General features: G+C 45.3%; 1 long non-coding RNA gene and 1 pseudogene across 4 annotated transcripts in view; both read left to right on the top strand.

Moving 5' to 3' along the window:
• LOC135903160 (uncharacterized) overlaps positions 1-13255 on the top strand; it is a 313803-nt gene that overhangs the window by 89291 nt on the left and 211257 nt on the right. The window lies entirely within an intron of this gene.
• On the top strand, positions 1063-1244 carry LOC135903166 (U2 spliceosomal RNA; annotated as a pseudogene).

Genomic DNA, 13255 nt, shown 5'->3' with positions numbered 1-13255 from the left:
TTTAGTTTAGTCTGCAATGCCTCTCTTACCCTTGCCACCTACCCTTTCTTTCTCTTTCTCACCAATGGCGTCGTGTAGTGAGTCATTGTTTCGAGCGTAGCATAGATCGCTTCCTTCGAAGAGTGCTGTCGATTCGATGTTTACTCGTTGCGTGTCGTTCCTTCGTAGCGCCCCCCCCCCCCCCCCCCCCAGATATTGGAAACCTTGAGTAGATTAAAGGGCAGATATTTTAGATGCGTAACACCGGCACACACACAAAAGCCCGAGTGGATAGTCGCAGGACATTAGCGTCACCGGTCGGCTCTCGTGGATTCGTTATATGTTTGTAGAACCAAGAGAATGTGGCAACTTCTCTAAGTTGCCCACAGTCGTCCAAACTGTTTGTTCACTCTGTGAGACAACGGTTGTTGAAAAAGTTCCGTACTTTTTCAAAAAAATTCAGTGCCGTTACACTCTGTGAAGGTGACTGACCAGCAAAGCTGTGTATGTGGGCCCATTAACGGCGAACTGTCCATTTCCGTGCGTCAAACACCGTATGCACACAAATGGAGGACGAGGCGCGACTAGTCTCTCCTCCACGATGTTGAGCCTCGGAAGATGATGAGGCACCGGGAGGTATACATACCCATGTATTGTTGCAAAGCGTGGCACGACAACTTTTACTAATGAATCCCGGCACGCAGAACGCACCTCGCCGCACTCCGAGGGCACACACTGCTTAACCGCAGCCAAGGCGATCGTACATTGGTCGACGTCCCGCAGTGCAGTAATGGTTGTGGGGTCACTCGAAAACCACAAGCGGTCACACACAACAGAGGCCACACAAAAGAGGCCACACAAAATTGGTTCCCCACGAACTTCCTCTGAAATCTGGCCGTTGCTCCGGTGAAACGTTGCAAGTTTGCGGGATCGGGGCCACATGGACGGTTCGTATTTCTTTGTGCCTCGCGGTCCTATCGGGCAGCACGCTTACGGGACCACCATCACGGGAGAGCGGAAGGAAAGGAAAGAAGATACGCAAGTGCTTGGAACGCCGACAAAGAGAGGGTTGTGCGAAGGTAGACGTGTCCGACGCGGGTCAAAGTGTAGTGTCTGTTCTTACCAGCTTAATATCTGATACGGATTGTAGTTGGACTGAAGATATTAAACTTATTTTTGCAAGTTGGCGGAGGGCTTAACGCCTGCTTCACCTCCGCCGTGGGTCGGCCCGGTATTGCATTACCTTCGGAATAGGCACCCGCCGTGGTTGTTCAGTGGTTATGGTGTTAGGCTGCTGAGCACTAGGTCGCGGGTTCGAATGCCGGCCGCGGCGGCCGCATTTCGATGGGGGCGAAATGCGACAACACCCGTGTACTTAGATTTAGGTGCACGTTAAAAGAACCCCAAGTGGTCGAAATTTCCGGAGACTCCCACTACGGCGTGCCTCATAATCAGGAAGTGGTTTTGGCACGTAAAAGCCCATAATTTAATTTAATTAATTCGGAATAGGCCCACATTTGGGGAGAAATTCTTAATGTACACAGCTCAATAGACGCACGCAATTTTTTCCAGAACCTATAACCATACACAGCTTCGCTGTAAAATCTATAGAAGCAGAGGGGCTGCAATCACTTCTTATCGCCGATGGTTCTGCGATAGCTCTTCGTCGACTACAAAAACCGAAAGTATATGATTCAGTGTAGAAATTTGGGTTTGTTGATGTAACATTTTGCAGTTTGTTTCCTTGCAACACAAATAGCACAAGGACGTATGTGTGTGTCTCTGTTTCTCTTCTATTTCCTTGTGCTATTTGTGCTGTATTGTCACGTACGTGACGGTGAGCTGCCCGGCACGTAGGCAGACAGAAAGGGACACTGCATGTGCGGTAGACTTAAAGAGCGTTTAATGGGCGAACTTGTGCCCTAAATCAAGCGAACAACTCGGTGATGGCGAAAGCAGCAAGTGCGTCTAGGGCGTTCGTCGGACAGAGACAGCGCAAGCGCTGGTCCCGTATTTATACATTTCGCGTCCATGATCGAAACGCGTCAAGCGGCGTCGCTTGCGTCGCAGAGACGCCGGTCGCGTCACAGCGACGCGAGCTGCGTCGCTCGCGTTGCTACAAGCCGAAATAAACGCACGTGGCACTATGCTTACGTCTGTGAAATAGTGCAAGATTTTCTAATTCCCGGACAATATAAGACACTCGTTAAGCGATTGCTTCTGTTGTAACTAAGGGTTTAACTTCAACGCTGCTTCCTAAAGCGAGCCATATACCCTCTTTGTTCAAATTAATTAGCTGCTAACAAGAAAACATGGCGCATGATATGGCCCTGACGCTGTTGTATTGTTATGTGTGGAACCAGCACCGTTACCTGAATGTTACGTGTTGAAAGGCTCAGGCATAAGAGAATATTTAAACTGTATTTACACTGGAGCCAAACCACCAGGCAGACTTTCGCGCCAAGAGCCCAGATACTTCATCGTCTTTCTCGCGGCGGCTCGTCTCTCGAGCATCTGTCGCTGGTATCGTAATAATATTACAAAAAACATATACGTCTTTAACATCGCCTTGGGCGCTATAAGCAGAAGCTGCGCTGCGTGCCATGGCCATTTTACTAATAATTGATGTGAACGTGATTTGATTTTATATAAAGATAAAGATCTCTTCAAGGTATCAAGCACAGTAACTGCTCACATTAAGTGCAACGAAATGAGAAAAAATAAGGAGAATGGACTTCGCTCGCGCAGCGTTACGTTGCACAATACTGGAAGGAAAAGTTTTCGTATTGAAAATGGAGGCCGACAAGTTTCCATCTTTTTTTTCTTTGCTACATGCTTTTTCTTTTGTCCTTGTGAAATATTTTTGTTGAACGAAGTCAGCGTATGCGCATCCAAACTAGTAGTTATCTCTAGTCCTCTCGCATGGTTAGAAGCGTATCAGATATGAATACTTCTCAGGCTGAACTAAAGAAGAAAAAGAGAAAGCGAAAAAAAATGAGAAAAAAAAGACGAAAAAGGCTGTCGCTGTTACTATACTCACCGACAACTTTTTGTGGCTATGAAGGGAAAGCTATGGGCGCGTGGCTGCTGCCCATGTATTACCGCGCCATGTAGTCCTGCACCCTTTGACGGTGCTTTTGGTTGCTCGAAACAGACGCTGAATCGCTGCAGTTTCCACGTGCGACGGTTTTACGTTAAGCTAGACGCGGAAGGAAAAAAGCCTCAAAATAAGTAAATTATTGCACTCAGTGGTGTGTTCCGTCTTGTTTAAGTGTTGATGGTAAGGTGTTCATATTTTGTCTTTTCCAGCCTTAACTAACGCCGGACTGTTTTCAGAAGCGGTATCACTTGCTCGCACTTTCCCTCCGCAGGCTTCCCTTCATAGCCACAGAAAGTTGTCAGCGAGTGTAACAGACGTAAGTTGCACGTAAAAATCGTCTCGCCTGCGCTGCACATGACTCTTTGAGGGACTTGTGGGCTTCAAGCAAGCTCTGTAGCCGCGTGGCCGCGCACATCTGTAGCATCATCTTTTCTAATTTGATGACGTCGCCGAGTATGGCACATAAAAGCGTGCTGTAACAAGGCAAGGACTGAGCAAATTTCGAGAAGACCGATATTTAAAGATAGAACAGCTTGAACTTTTGCAGGCGGGGAGGATAATCATGCACGCAGTGCGCAAATGAGCAATAATAAACCGCACGTATGCCATGCTCAGAAGACGCCTCGTTAGCGACCAACGAGTGAACAAATCGACGAAACGAAAAGCGCAGTCATCTCGCGTCAGATCAAGCAGTGTCTATGTCGCAAACAACGGCGCTGCCGTCTTGAGCCATTATGTTGCATCCATATTGAGGCGAAAGCCTTAAGTGGCTCGTTGCAATGGCTCACACCCGAAAAAATCGGTGTCTAGTCGAGTGATGCAGAAATGTGATGGAAGAAATATTGACACGTGAACTTGTTTATGTTTTACGAGTGAGCGTTTTTCACCGCCTAACAAATTATCGCTTAGCGCAGGACGCGCCTCCATGTCTCGAATGTTTCTCGAATGTTATCTATGGTTCTATCCGCTGTCTGTTGTCACCGAACCTTGCGTAATCTGATTGCGTGTATGCGCGATGCGAATGCTGTAGAACTTTCTGGAAGATGCGCGGACACCAGAGATTACTCTGGAACGTTCGATGGCTCATGTATAAAAGCGGACGCGCGTTTTTGGCGATCGCAGACTTTGTTGGCCGCTATCGTTGTGCTTTAAGTGTAGCCTGTTTTTGTGGGCACAGGTTCGCCCAATAAATGTTAGTTGCGTATTTCACAGTATTGCTACTGTATTCTTTACCATCACTACCACGTGACATCTGGTGAAGGTGCCTTGCGTTCATGTACCGGACGCCCCCACAAAGCCGTGACCCAAGCCTGAACGCGGAAGACAACACCAACGTCGCCAAGAGCCAGCGAGGTAGTCGCAGGCTGCAAGGACTGCCCCAGGAGCACGGACTCTTGCCTGATACGATCAGGAAGATCGCATACAATTCTCGTCCTATCGTTGGCGTGACACCATCATCGTCGTACACTCGTCGTCATCCCATTGTCCTTATGCCATCGTCGTCACGCGGTCGTCGTTATACCATCGTCATTATTTCAAAATGACGTTTTCATTGCTATACCATCGGCATTACTTCAAATGATAGTATTCCCGTTGTCGTTATGCCATCATAATCATGCCGCCTTCGTCGTTCCCTAGCCGTCATTCTTTATTCGTCATTCCGTCGTCATCATACAGTCATAGTCATGGCCGACCCTGGCGAGTGAGTGTAGGCTCATCTCGAAGACAGTGTATGCCACATATAGCCGAAACAATGGAAACCTCAGAATGGCTACTATAAATTCTAAATGAAGGCAGCTTTAGCATATAGCCAAAACAATGAAAATCTCAGAATGACCACTATAAATGTTACATGAAGGTAGCTTTAGCAATACGGTACGTCGCCACATGGCTTGAATGCTATTGCACTGACGTCGGCAGTCATCGTTCGGTGGTTATGACTGGAAGTTATTTTTTTCACTTGTGAGCCTTCTAGAATTTGAATATTTTTTTTTTGCGGGAGGTTCTATAGAGCTGGCAGACTGCACCGAAAGATGCCTTCGCAGAAGGCAGCGTATAGCGGCAGTAATGACTCGACAGAACAGTCATTCACATCAGCGCAAAAGAGTCGAGCTTCTCCTTTAAGTTTCTAACATGCAGAGTCCACGTCAGGGAGCTGTTGATAGTTACTCCCATCAACCGGCGACTTGTCGCGCAAGATACGGGAGCGCTTGCAATCTTTAGAAGACAACGCGAACGTCACGCCTCGTGAATGCTGTCGCAGAGCACTTTTGAGGGAGCGAGATTGTTCACGGCTGATTTGTTCGGAGTGCCGTTATCGCAGTAAAGGCACAGATTTTCTTTGAACTGTGTCCGCTCAATATTTATGAGACCGGCAACAAGTTACAATCAACAGCGGCCTATTCAAGCAATGACCGGCAGGAGGATCTGTACAGTTTGACTAAGAAAAATACGGGTGTTAATTCCCTATAGAGATGCGACTTGCTGCGCCAAGGGTGCGCAATCCGAGCTTTGTGATGACAATCCATGCGGTACCAAAAGTTGAGTCTGATATCAAAGATGATAGCCAGGCCAGTAACTGTCCTCGCCCTAGTGCTGCGGGAAACAGACTTTATCTAGTCTTGCGTGTGCATAACACCACTTTCGTCGTTTTGTTGTTGAACACCAGTTCATTTTGCACGCACCAGTCAGTGAAGGCGAATATGTCCTGTTGAAGTAGGATGAAGGCACGGATGTTGTGAATTTCCTTGAATATTTTGATGTCGTCCGCATAAAACAAGAAAGACGAGTTCTGGATGACTTGGATAATTGACAGAAGACAGGCGGTTCAAGGACAGCTCTCTGTGGTTCATCGCTGATAGTTACGAGTATCTTGATGACTTTCGTTTAGAGGTAACAAAGCATTCACGGCCTGACAGGTAATCTTGCATAAGGCATTAGCGATGAGAAAACATCTGATTCAGGGTTTCGGCACCAATACCCAGTACATGGCTGACATCAAACACCTTGCTTAAGTCACAGGAAACAGTGTCCAGCCTGCTCCTGTTCTCGACTGCTTCCTATGGGTGTGTCACAAAAATAACGAGCTTTGTTACAATAAAGTTCATAATTAATCGTCACGGTGCTTGGTGCATCACCACCGCGTAACTCAAGGTCAGACGAAATCGGTTCACGGTCAGTCTGCTGAAAACTGATTGGAACTCGTCGTTAATAGCGGCTAAGCCACCGCGGCGGGTATGTGCGCTTTCAGTGTTCGATAAATACAAAAGAATACGTTGCTTGCACGCGGGTCAGCTGCTGCAGGTTGTTGAATTAAATAAAATGACGATTAATGAATCCTTTCAGTATAATAAATTTGTTACAGTAACACATTCACAGCCTATGGCAATGTACTGTAGGTACGTTAAGATCTTCACGTACACTAAATTTATGCTTTCGGGTTTGAGGGATGATACTCTCAATTGATGATAGACACTTGTGGAACAAAGACAGAGTCGTCGGGCATGTTATGTAAAAGGCACTTAAGAATCACTCAACAATAAGCGCTCCCCACTACCGCCGTACATGTACACCCCGACATATTCAGGCACGGATTCCAAGTGGAAACGCCGCACGCATGCAAGCGTAATGGGGACAACAGAACTGCTTGTTGGCCTGGTTGGTGCTTGCTAAACGACATGTTTTTTTTTTTTGCCGCAATTGAACACACACAAAAGGAAGACACATAAAGAGCCGCCCGTGCTGTCTTTATGCGTCTTCCTTTTGCGTGTGTTCAGTTGCGGCAAAAAACATGTCTTTTAGCAATAGGGACAGTAATCGGAACTCCTACTCCGACTTACTGTGATCGGTGTCACGGTCCCTGCGGTAGATGCTTTAAGGAGGCAGAAAATAATCTGAGGGCGATATATCGGAAGAAACCTCTGTTACAGCTAATAAAGAGAAGTATGACAGAAATATTGCAGCAAAATTCACTAGCTTTTGCCCCCAAACCACGAACATTCTGACAATATATATTAAGAGTTATATTTATGATCATTGGTAATACGCCGTAGTGGTAATACGCCTGTATTGTCTAACTCACTTGTATGAAGCAGGCTATCGGGCAAGGGTTCTTCTAATGTTTTAAATGCGCTGTTTTTGGCCAGATAAAGAGGTCCTTTCGGCGGCGAAATGCTTCATTGGCGGACACGTGAAACGAGGGATACCATTCATGCTTTGTTTAACAACAACAACAACAACAACAACAACAACAACAACAACAACAACAACAACAACAACAACAACAACAACAACAACAACAACAACAACAACAACAACAACAACAACAACAACAACAACAACAACAACAACAACAACAACAACAACAACAACAACAACAACAACAACAACAACAACAACAACAACAACAACAACAACAACAACAACAACAACAACAACAACAACAACAACAACAACAACAACAACAACAACAACAACAACAACAACAACAACAACAACAACAACAACAACAACAACAACAACAACAACAACAACAACAACAACAACAACAACAACAACAACAACAACAACAACAACAACAACAACAACAACAACAACAACAACAACAACAACAACAACAACAACAACAACAACAACAACAACAACAACAACAACAACAACAACAACAACAACAACAACAACAACAACAACAACAACAACAACAACAACAACAACAACAACAACAACAACAACAACAACAACAACAACAACAACAACAACAACAACAACAACAACAACAACAACAACAACAACAACAACAACAACAACAACAACAACAACAACAACAACAACAACAACAAATTACATAGATGGGGATTTCATTCTAGGACTACGTTAAGCCGACTGCGCAGCTTAACTGAAGATGTACGAAGTCACGTGGTTTTTTCGTGGCCTAAAAACCTTGAAATGTACCGTAAAAGGAAATCGTTGATGAATTTTATGTTGCTAGAAAACTGGCCTTCTGCAGAAGCAAACTTGCTTTTGTTCCGTTGCCTTAATTTACGAGGTACGAAGGCATAATCCCCTTTCAACCTACATCCATTAGGTGGGTGGAGAAAAAAGAACCGTTACGCATTACTGGCTGATTTACTTTCAGCAAACCCCCGGGCATTCCCGGCCGCCACACTCTTCATGACAGCATTGCTCTATCTGTTTTCTTTCTCACTCGCTCATAATTAAATGCAGTGCGTGTCTTGTGCAGATGCCATTCCACCTAATCGTTCGTCAACAATCATAGACCGTGATTAGACGCCAGTCCACGGCTCTCATCAGAGAAGCATTAGTCTACAAATGGCGAACACTGGCACAGCGCGAAATTCACAGACGACGACGGGTACAAAGAGAAGGCCCCAGGAAAAAAACAAAACAAAACAAAACAAAGAAAGAAACGAAGAAAGGGTGAAGCAGGGAAAAATCGCGCGCAGTCGCCCCCGGCAGAATTCGAAACAGGCGCAGAGGTGCCGCGGCACTCCACGCCAGGAGATGCCAGGGTGCGCGAGCTGAAGACACCAAGTGAAATTCCCGGCGTTCCGAAGTCGTTTATCACTTCGCGCGCGCTGCAGCGCCGAGTCGTCCGCTGCCTGGCGGCGTCCGAGAGCGCGAGAGGGCCCTGATCCTCGGGAGTGATCGGACATCATTTATTAAGCTGACAGACCCGCATCTCTATTACACGGGGCGCACAACAAACACGCCGAAAAGAGGGCGAGGCAAAAGGGCTAGGCGCTATCGGCGCTTATATGCCGCTCCCAGCCCCTCGCTTCTCTCTTGCCGTAAGAGAGCCCAGAGGTGTCTTTCTGCGTGCGTGTACAGTTTCACTTGCTTCTCAAAGTCATGCTTGCGTCGTCAACAGCGGATCAAAGCTATCGCGGGTTATTCCGCTCCTGTGCCGAAGGCTTTCGGAATTTCAGGCGCCGTTGCGAAAGCGAGAGATGTATACCTTCGTTCTCGATCGTACCACTACGTCTGGTCCAATTTTAACGCGAGTCGTCGTTAAGTGGGTCAGGGCCGGACACTTTAGGCGACTGCCACAAGAGACGGTTATCGCTCCGGGAGCGCATAGGCAGCCGAACAGCGCTGAGCGCTACTTTAACGAGAACTAGCTAGGGCTAACAATAATGACCGATCCGTCGAGGCATTCGGCATGGAGCTCTTGCGCAAGTTTAAAGAGTGTACTTGTGGAATGTTTATAGTTTCCGTATAGTTTCCGTAGTGTTGATTTAAAAAAAAAATAGTAATACTGTTTCTCGTTCCTTGTGGAGTAGGTAAGATTAATTAATGATGGATTTTCTTTATTCTACATATGGGGAATAGGGGGGGTTCGAGATGCAAGATGGTTTAACCTTTACATTTAGTAAGGCATACCTTCCTCGTCAACCCAATGTATACAATGTTCACGGGAGTGCGCATTTGTGGAAAATGCTTTGATACACTATTTCTAGGAGACATTAGGGGGGCAGTAAATGGGCGTCGGCTGCTCATTTTCTCATAAGAAAAAACGCAAAAGAAAAGGGAACAAAAGATGGACGGCGATGCATAGAAGAAGGCGTAAGTGAGCAGAATAAAGGTATCAAAATTATACACGATGGTAACAAAAATGTACCATAAAGTCATGTAGCGTAAATACACATGCAGACAGGTTGCAGATAGGCATATGATGTCGGGTCCCATAAAAACGCATAGTCAGGTCACAATGGCACATAAAGCCAGGTCGCATAAAACACACAGACAAGCACATAAAATAGTAACTATCCACAAAATTTGCTGAGGCGTCACGTCACGCCTGCATTCAGCTGATTAGTTAATTCATTCAGCAGTTTTATTTAAGGTTTCGCGCGGTGACATTATATGTGTCATAATATCTCATGTTATGCTTTGATGTGCAGAATTTTTCTACATACGTAACGCTAATTTGGCAGCTGTGCTTTATTTATGAATTATTGCAGTCATTAACATGTTGCAACGCTTGTTAAGGCACGCGCTTTTCATTACTAAAGGTGCCGTTGGCACAGTGAAGCCCGCGAAGGCACGAATGGACAGAACTAGAAATACGCGAATACTCCAAGCTACGAATGAGACTGGCTTTATATTTGAAAACTGACTAACCGAATAATTTACAGTGTGCTGTCATGATAGAATGCTTAAATTTATTTGACGAGGCCGGGAAGACATGAAGCGGTTATGGATACCCATAATTTGAGGCGTTAGTAGTCTGACTTGTGGAAAAGCTGAGTGCCCTGTATTCACTGTGCGTTGTGTACGTTGCACGCTGTTTCTTTTTCTGGGTTAGACACAGAATTATTCCACTTCTTCCCCCCCCCCCCTTTTTTTTTTGTTCGGGCTCTGAAAGCACGCTGTTTGCCATCTTGTCGGAAATGACATCTTTCGTGCTCGTTTCAAAAGAGGTGATTGGCTATCCTTTTTACTCTACCTCCAGTCATCATTAGCGCAATATGTTAAAGGAAAGGAAAATAAAAATAAAACGCAAGGACGAGAAAAGACGGTGGCGCAGCAGTCCTATATACGTGTTATATCTAGAAGCTGAGATAGAAGCAGCTTCTATGTGTGCCCTGAGTGGCAAACCTTGTTAGCTGCGGTAGTTGCAGCTTTCTGTAAACGTCGCCATTGCTCTTCGTCTGTGCGGAATGTGTTTGCTGAAGCGTGTCTCATAAACTGCAGACGATGAGTGAGAGAAAAAAAGCAAAGAGAGAGAGAGAGAGAAAGAGAGAGAGAGAAAGAGAAAGAAAGAAAGAAAGAAAGAACTCTTCTGCGGCAGCCGTACACAATTCTCTTATTGACAAACGAGTGTAAGACGCGCTAACACAAATATGGTGCTCAAAAATCGTTGGAAAAACATCATTATTTTGTGACACAGCGCAGAGCCGGTGTTTTTAAAGAACTGTGCAAGCAACCCAGGTCGACAAAATATACAAAAAAAGGCATGACAAAAAAAAAGCACATTCCAACAAGACAGTGACATTGACGGTCGCGTCTGTGCTCAGTCAATCCCTAAATATTTATCGCAAATTGAGGATTAAATTAAGGTGAGCCATATGGGAATAATAATCATATCTAACGTTTAGGAAACTGGATAGCTTTATTGTCTCAAGACAGTGTGACGACAGAAAAGGCTCTATGGATTCTTTACATTTGCAGGTTGAGTTTTAATGTGGAGTCCCTTTATGGAATAAATCTACGGTCATATACATCTCGACACGAGCATGAAACTGGCGATGGTAAAAAAAAAAAATTATGGGGTTTTACGTGCCAAAACCACTTTCTGATTATTAGGCACGCCGTAGTGGAGGACTCCGGAAATTTCGACCACATGGGGCTCTTTAACGTGCACATAAGTCTAAGTACACGGGTGTTTTCGCGTCCAACGAAATGCGGCCGCCGTAGCCGGGATTCGATCCCACGACCTTGTGCTCAGCAGCCTAACACCATAGCCACTGAGAAAATTGGCGACGGTAAAGCGGCGCAGAAGCACGAAGGGACAAGTCAGCGCACGTCACTGTCGCTGCGTGCTTCTGCGCTGGTCGACCATCGACATTGCAGTATCAACATGCCCAACTCGCCACCATGAAATTGTTAGTCTTATTTCGGAAAGACACGACACATGTAGAGAGGAAAACAAGGGCAATGTCGAGCAAAATAACAAACTGATGGGCCAGTTGGTACTGCGTCACGTGAGGCATAGAGCAAACGGGACCCGCGCAAGGCAACGGAGCGGTCGAAGACAAGGTGCTACTAACAACTGACGGTTTATTTTACGTGATCAATGCATATTGCCATCGTACAACAGGAAACAAAAAAATAAAAATAAATGAAGAAACAACATCACCTGGATTACATTCCAGCAAAATCATCTGTCACAGGTATACCGCGAAGGGAACAGGTTTATTTTTTTTTTCGATATAGAGACAGATGGGCAGCTCACATAATTTTTGCTTGAACTGTTGATTTCAAATGCCTGTATGATTTCCCTAGTCAGATCTGTGTCTTTTGGATAGCACTTTCCCTCTATCAAACAAAAGCTTACAGCAACAGTGCATGCAGTGTGCGGCTAGATCACCAGTTCTGGCCAGTTTGTTAACATTGTTGTAATGTTTCTGTAAGCCATTATGCAGGCATCTGCCTGTCTGTCCAATCTATTCTTTCTGGCGCTATAAAGGAATACAGTAAACTAGTCCTTTCATACACGACACAAACTGTTGGCGGTGCTATTTATTAGAGCCACGTCACTTCTGTGCAACATTGTTTACTTTCGTGCACAGACTAGAAAGTTTCTATGGGGCGGAGAAAGTGAAGTCTACGCCAACTCGTTTGCCGAGTTTTTTTTTTTTTAGATCGTGGGTAGTTTGGTGTAGATACGACACAACCACATTTTTTGTCTCTGCTCATTTATTCAGCGGAATGGCGACAGCCATGATTGCATTTTCTTTGCATGCGCCAGCCACAGCCGTCAGTAGGTGCAAGGGGTAGCCAGCTACCTTAAGGCGCGAAACTTGGCTTTTAAAGCTTCTGAGTACAAGGTGCCGATAGGGTTTAACAACAGCGATTTTGAAGCACAAGTGAATGATGCCTAACTAGTTTAGAATAGGCTGATATATATGGTAGAATGGGTTCCTTTTGTTGAAAGAAAAAAAAAACTTGTTTAGCTATATCTGCACAAAAATAGCCGTACTTAAAAAAAAATTGCCCCTTTGAAGCTTTCTAATCTGTGCGCGAAAGTAAACACTGTTGCACAGAAGCGATGTGGCCGTCATAAAGAAGTAACGCGAACTGTTTGTGTCGTGTATAGTAGCTTACTGTATTCCTTTCTCACACGGGAATGGATATAATGGGCAGAGGCAGAGTAATTGCTTGCGAGAACATTCCAACAATGTTAACTGGCAACAACCAGTTATCTAGCCGCACATTGCATGCGCTGTGGCTGTAAGCCTTTGTTCGACAGAGCGAAAGTGCTATCCAAAAACACATATCAGCTGACTAGGTGATCATAGAGGCGTTCGAGAGGAACAGTAGAAGCAAAGATTGCATGAACTGAGGGTCCCTCTGTCTCTTTGTCAAAAAAGAAAAAAAAAGAGAAAATCCTGTTCATTCGCGGTAACGGTCGATGATGGACGCTTTTGCTGGAAT

The sequence above is a fragment of the Dermacentor albipictus genome, chromosome 1, assembly GCF_038994185.2.
Source record: "Dermacentor albipictus isolate Rhodes 1998 colony chromosome 1, USDA_Dalb.pri_finalv2, whole genome shotgun sequence".
In the NCBI taxonomy this organism is placed as follows: Eukaryota; Metazoa; Arthropoda; class Arachnida; order Ixodida; family Ixodidae; genus Dermacentor; species Dermacentor albipictus.
The sequence above is the reverse complement of the archived record's forward strand: the minus strand, read 5'-3'. Positions and strand labels throughout refer to the sequence as shown.